Consider the following 7466-nt stretch of genomic DNA (forward strand, 5'->3'; position numbering starts at 1 on the left):
TTGAGTCACCATCCCTGGAAGTATTTAAAAGACGGGTAGATGAGGCGCTTAGGGACATGGTTTAGTGGGCATGGTGGTGTTGGGTTGACGGTTGGACTCGATGATCTTGGAGGCCTCTTCCAACCTTAATGATTCTATGATTCTATGAAGACATATAATTGCATTTGTAAAACCTCACAGTCCATCAGTTTTCTTCCACCAATGCACCTGCTATTTAATTTGAACATGGAGGGAGACTGAAAAAAAATTGATGGGAAACAGTTTGCTGGTCATGTGAAAATAGTAAAGATTCAGAGCTAATTTCTTCTCAGACTGAACATGGAATTTCTGAAGGAGGAGCACAGTCATACTCAGAGTACTCCTCTGCTTCACTGCAGCATCACTTCTTAGAACCAGCCTAGCTCCTAGCTGGCCTGGCTTCCAGAAAGAAGCATAAAGAACAGTAAGTGCATCCTCCCATTGATAATCATTGGCTTCAGAAAAGCTGGCTAAAAATATTTTATTTTCTTGGAGAAAATGAAAACAAAAGTTTTAAACCAAAAATTGTTGGATTTTTGATGGAAGTTTGTATAGCAAAAATGCCAGTTTAGAAAAAGCCGCAAGATGCACAGGTGAGTTATTATACGGTTGTTTATGCTTTTATTCTCTTTGGTAGTCTGAGCTTACCAGTCAAACTACATTTCCCAGCTTTGGATAGAGAAAGTAGCCGATGAGTAATATCATTCCATGGTCTAAGGTCTCACAGAAGCCTAGACAGGAAAAGGATTGGAATTCATAAGGAACAACAACTCCCATGAGACATTAAGAGCAGCATTTTCCAATTAACACATTTCAATTTTTCATCAAAATGTTTCTGGGATAGCTAAAGGCATTCTGAAGGAAAAATCTGGTTTATTGAAATCATGCTTTTTTCCATTAAGAAACAACTTGAGCAGACAATTTCCTGTCAGTTATACTCCGTTAATTTAAGAACTTTTACCTGAATTATGTTGTATTTGGTCTGTTTCCTACTATTGCCCTTCAGCTCCTTATCTTAAAGAAGTTTAAGAACCATTTCTGGTGAAAGCATCTCCCAAGGTTATGCCAGAAGTAATGAACCTTCACAGTGATGAACAGAATGATACAACCCTTGTATTGCCAAGGGGCAACTGAATGAAGATGTCAGGTGCTCGTAATCTCATTTATCTACCTTCTCTGCCCACAAGAAACTGTTATATGGACCAGAAAATATATGTTTGTTCCTGAAATCCCAAGGAAGAAAGTATAACATGAGTCCCAGTCCCTTATTCCCCACCACCTGTGCAACGCTTTGCATACAGCTGTGCATCACCCAGACGTTTTCTTTTCCTCAGTGGGAAGAGATTTGGCTTTCATTGTAAATGTCCTTTCTGAGGTCATGGAGCGGGAAAGTGGCTTCATTCCTGCATCTCCCCTTCCCAGTGGAGATTTACATACCAGAAGTACCTATTACAACATTCTTTGATCCCATCTGGGTCAACGAATCCATGAAACCAAGCCCATGTTACTGCAACACTTACACAATATGTCATTACGCTTATCAAGCATTATGCTCATCAAGCTTAACACAGCAGCTATGCTGAAAGGTTTAAAACCAGATTCTTGCTAAAGTGGATGTAATATTTTTTAGTGAAATGTATCACTATAAAGAAGACAAAATATTGCAAAATATTTCCAAATAACTGCTGCCTTCTGAAGTAAATAGTCCCCTGCAAGAAAGTTCTGCTGAATTGCCTGCCAATATATGACTAATTTACATTAGGCTGTAGAGTACAAGTGAGTTTCCGTATCAGAAATGCTGCAAACACAAGGCAAAGAGACAAGCAGAGTTAAATATGCAGTTGCTGACATAATTTCTATGTTTTTGATGCTGTAGTCAGACCATACCCGTTGTGGTAACGTTTTTTTTCTTGCTCGCTCAGTCTCTCACTCTCTGTTTCGTGTCTCATTGAAATAACTACCAAAGTAGTTTCTCAAAGCCTGTCATCAGTCTATACTCCCAAGCACTGACATTTCAACCTGAGTATGTTGAATTCATTGACCTGATTTCTTTTTAGAGTTGTACTTTCTTTATATGACTGTTTTTACCAGAGACCCACACCATGGAATGCCCCAATCACCTCTCTTTCCACAGCAGTGGCCTTCATGGCCTGAGAAAGAGCTAAAAGATAGTTTGAAAGGTGCTTATATATACCTAATCATGCAATTGGTCGTTTAGTATGGAAATTTTAAGGCATCTGGGATCCTGGCTCCCACCTAAAACCACAAATGCTGAAATGGAAGAATGAAATTTGAAATTGTGTCTGCACAATACGCAGTCCCTGCGTTGGCTGGATATGGCTCAAAGAAAATTTCTTTCCTCCTGTGTGGACCAAGATGCAGCATTTGCTTTTCAGCTCATGGACTGTGATTTTCCCAGTCATAAAGACAAATTGGAGGGGTTGGCTGGCCACTTCAATGAGACAATGACTCCCTCATTTTACTTCTACACCATAGTGCAGGCTGTAACCACTAACCACACCAATGTTCTGAGGCAACCCAGAGAAAAACTCCCACAAGAGATTGCTCTGCAAGGAGGAAGATCTCCTTCCAGGTCTTCTGCAGAGCAGGAATTACTGTTCCTAAACAGTCACCACTGAGATGCCACTTGTGCAGGCTGGTGTAGGAAGGAAATTGTGTCCTAATTACGGATCCTCTCTATGGTCAGATGTGGATCAGCAAGATAATCAAGCACATGTTTAAATCATCCTGCTTTTAGTAAGTTTTAAATGTAATGGGCACTTAACTCTTACTCCAGTCAACAGAAGCTAGGTACCTCAGTCCCTTTAGAGACTTGAGCATACCCATGAATTTCCATATGGATTAGGAGGGAAAGTAAATGCACATTGGGGTGCTGTGCCAAGCAGATGACATGGAGAGCAGTTGCTGAAGCAGGATCCTCTGCTGTGAACAGCTAACACAGCATTCTGAATTCATATTGCAGCAGATAGTTCACCTTTCACTTCCCTTCTAAGAGTGGGCAACTGCTGTTATCATTTGATCTCTAGGTCTTCATGCATGCAGTCACTTACTGGTGGTTAGTGCTTTGATAAAATTGATTTTTCCACTGTGAGAGGTGGTAAAAAAAAAAAAAAAGAAAAGAAAAAAAGAGAAACCAAAGAAGTAACAGGAGGCACATTACTGATCATTTTCTCACAGGAGCAGCAAGCTGGCAACCACTGTTGATTAATTCTGTGCTGTACAGAGAATGCAAGCATGTCCTTACATCCCATTCCTGAGACATGATGGGTTTGGTTCCATAAATATAATCTAGCCCGCACTAAGACAGGCACCTGATAACACTGTGGGGCAGGTATGTTGAAGAACCATGCAGCACAGCTAAATCTACTGAAATGATACTATAGGGCAACAGGCTGGATAGTGAACAGTAGATGATTAGCCCAGATATCCAGGTATAACTCTCCTGCCAAGTGGCACCGGTAGCACAAAGGGACAGATTCAGTTATGGCATTCTGGCATTGATTTGAACTTAGAGCTGGAAAATGAGAAATTTGGTTATGGCTCTTGGCCTTGTCAAGGAAACTTCTCCATCTGTAGCAAGCCTAAGACTTTTTAACAGGACTTGCAGTATATCTTCCTTACCCAGTGCAAAGCTATGCCAGATAGCTCAGGTGCCAGATGCAGTACAGCCCCCAAAGGATCCATTTATCTTGCTCCAAGTTAGATGGTTTTTGATGCCTGCCCAGGCACTTTATTCATCTCTTCATGGTATTGTCCCTTCTCATTGCAGGGGGTGTGTGGACTAGACGACCTTTAAAGGTCCATTCAAACCCAAACTATTCTATGATTCTATGATTGTGTTGTTCAGCACAGACATGTTCTTTACTGAAGGGAAAAAGCATGGGTGTCTGTGAGGACACACTTAAGAAAGCTGGCAACTGATAGCTACCCATGCTCCCTCCTCCCCAGGATGTTTTGGTTGCCTCCACCATTGAGATTTGGGAAAGTGTGCTAATATTAACCACTTCCTGCTTTGCTGCAGTTTCCTCCCATTTTGTTGACCAGGGTTGGCAGGCATCTAAATTTGCACTGGTCCATCACTCATCCCCAGTGGGCTCTCACTGCCCTGAAGCTTTAGTGCCTATCCCAGGAATCACCACCTAGACGCTAGCAGGGACACCCTTACCAGGATCTGCAGCTGCTCCCCGTGGCTGCTCTCTGTGGCCTCACGCAAACCAGTCTTGGCTCCATCTGCTTCCTCCTACAAAGAGGGACAGGGAGGAACCGATCTTAACAGCATAATCCCTCCCTTCAGAGAGGACCATCTGACAGATATGTTTCTTTCTCTCGCCCTCAAAGCATTCTTTCTGTCCACGTTCAACTGACCTCACCAGTCGGTGTTTGGAGTCAGGATCACGCCTCAGGTGGGAATATTTGGGCCAGCAGTCTTGTTCTTTCATTACTTCACATGCACAATATTCTTTTTCCTATTTCAAAGCTCAGTTTCTCCCAAAATACCTCTGACCATTGCTAGCTGAAATGCTGAAATGAGGCCTGGCCCAGCCAGTCATTTCCTTCTACCTGCTAGCAGTCATCATTAGTATCAAATATACAAAACCAAAATACAAAACTGTAATCGGTTTCTCAAAGCAATGTTGGTTACATGAAGTTTGTGTAATCTGTTCCTTGACTTCCCAACGTTAGTGCAAACTGAAGGCACAGGGTCAACACGCCCACTGCTAACCACTGCCTTTCATTTAACGTTGCAGCACTGACTCTTCAGCCCCTTCTGAATCAGGGAAGGCCTCAGTCTAGTGAGGTGTTCAGACCTCTGCCTGCTTCTAAATGTGTGAATAGTCCCAAAGGTGTTTTTCAGTCAGGTTTCAAGAGACAGTTGAGCCAATGCGTCAGCGGCCACAGGCAGCAGTCCCCTACATTCTCCCAGGCTCTGGCACCTGCCTTTCTCTCCAGGTGGCTGGCTTAGCTTGCCAAAACAACAGAAAACTGTTCATTCTCTTTCTTTGTTAGTTTGGTTTTGGGTTTTTTTTCAAGTGAGAAATTTCCCCCCTTGTTTAGCAAACAAAACCAACTCCTTCAGGGGTCAGGCAAAAGCCAGCGAGAAGAGCCCAGACCTTGATCCTAAGCAGAGTTGGGTCTAGCTTCCCTTCCCTCCCTCTGCTTGTGGAAAAAGGGTTCTCCTTCGTGAGAATTGTCATTCCCACCCGCAACCAAGAGGGAAGGTCTCACCCACACAGGTGAAGTTTGTCCACACTAACTCGCAGTGATGCATGAAGTCTGGAAAGGATCCCCTAAGCCTCACCCTGACCTGATTCTGGAGGGACAATGACATCTTTGTGGCAGGGCACGATGTGTTGTGTGTGCTGATCATGCCTGGGTCGCCCTGCTGCAGCTGGCACACAGAGCAGCCCATCCTTCAAGAGCACCCTTCTGCCTGTCCAACAGAAAGAAGTTTCTGTTACATTGACGTCAAGACTGGTATTCACTGCCAAGCCAGGTCTCTGAGGATATCTTCATCACCCAGCTCCACAATGGGGTGTGTTCCTCATGTTCAAGTTCACACAGCAACATACTGTCAGCCAGGGTTTGTCCAGGGGGTTGTTTTCCTTTCTCCATTTTGACATATACAGGTGATAGGTGATGCAAGCTTTACCTACTGTCTTTTGTGAGGATGGAGGGAAAAACTGCTTCCCTGTCATCACCACCCCCAGCACAAGCATGAAGGGGACTTCTAGGTCTCAGCCTACATGGCTGAGATGTCATGCCACTTCCCACAGCAAATGAAGGGAGCAGGACTAGCAACAGGGTTTGTTGCCCTTCAGATGCTGCCACACCTGTCCAACCAGCCTGATCCACACCACCTCTAGCATAGACTGGCTTGTACCCTTGTCAAAGAATCCTTGCTGTTAATACTTCAGTGGTGCTAAAACAGGCAAGCAACTTCCACTAATACAGGATTTTTGCTGCAATTTTCCCAGTAATTTTATGTGATAAACACCATGCCTCAGCTATGCCGGAGAAGGGGACGGACTCCTACCAGCTGAGCTCAGCCAGAAGGTTCCTGGAAGTCCTGAAGTGATAATGTGGGGCTGCTTAAAAAATTTAAACCAAACAAATACAACAAAAGAGCTTGCACTGTGATACTTCATTTAATGGCATTACTGAAGAGTAACTATGAAAAGAGCTACACCATAATTACTAGATTCATGTCCTGTGTTACTGAGATGCTACTGCCTGATAACCGTGAGCTACACCTCAGAATTCAGAAGTTCCCCCGGCTCTACAGAAGTGGAACCGATGGTAGGATTAATGACTCAAAAAAAAAATTGTTACAGTATGGTATTGCGATAGTAATTTATCTCCTTGTGGGTTCCTCATCATCTGAACCAGCTGCGAAGTTTCAATACTCAGGTAGACACTTCTCAGTGCAAGATGGTGGTAGGTAAGGGAAAGGCTGAACTTCAGAATCTACCCCTCTGCTCAGATGTGCCACCCTGCCCATGAAGGGGTGGCCGGGGGAGGCCATGCCAACAGCTGGAGAGAAGCCCTCAAGCACATAATGTAGATCCTGCCTGGTTAAGTGAAATGGAGGGTAAGTATGAGGCTGTTCCAGCCTGCAACAAAAGGTATGTGGGAAAAGCCAGTATTTTTGCAGTTCTCCCTGTTTTCTTATGACTTTGAAGTAACTTTTGTTTACACTAATTTTCCTTTTCCGTCACAGCTGAGTGCAACAAAGACTGTAAAAGGCAAGATAGAAAGTTAGACTGAAAGATTTTTAGAAGCAACAGGAGATTTGTGGTTAAAAGTTATTTTGAGCTCCTACTGTGGAAGATGCCCCCTCACTGAGGGCAGCACAAGGTTTTATTCTTAAAAGCTCCCCTCTGATCATATGTTAAATAAAAAGCTGCTATTTGAATAAAGAAGAAAGAAGCTTTGAGAGAGTTCAATTTGCCATAAGCCATTGTACTAGGGTGCTTTGTTTTGGAGAGGGCTTCAGATGATTTTTGGTGAAGTTGATCATTAGATTATTCTGATAATTGGAAAAAACTAGAATCAGACTTGTTTCTTTTAATAGACATAAATGCAGAGATTGCGCACTGCCTCCAACCTTATCTTGTTACATCTGAGGTGGTAATATCCTACATTAAACATCTTTCATCTTCTCTCTGCTGTCCTACAAGGCCCAGAGTGGTTTTCAGTCTGTGTCAGAGTACCTTAGCATCCAACTCACGTTGAGGCTTTGAAGCTTTTTTAGAGAGCAGCTTCTTAGAATCATAGAATCATAGACTCATTAAGGTTGGAAGAGACCTCCAAGATCATCGAGTCCAACCGTCAACCCAACTCCACCATGCCCACTAAACCATGTCCCTAAGCGCCTCATCTACCTGTCTTTTAAATACTTCCAGGGATGGTGACTCAACCACTTCCCT

Source organism: Pygoscelis adeliae, unplaced genomic scaffold, assembly GCF_000699105.1.
Source record: "Pygoscelis adeliae isolate BGI_AS28 unplaced genomic scaffold, ASM69910v1 Scaffold77, whole genome shotgun sequence".
Lineage (NCBI taxonomy): Eukaryota > Metazoa > Chordata > Aves > Sphenisciformes > Spheniscidae > Pygoscelis > Pygoscelis adeliae.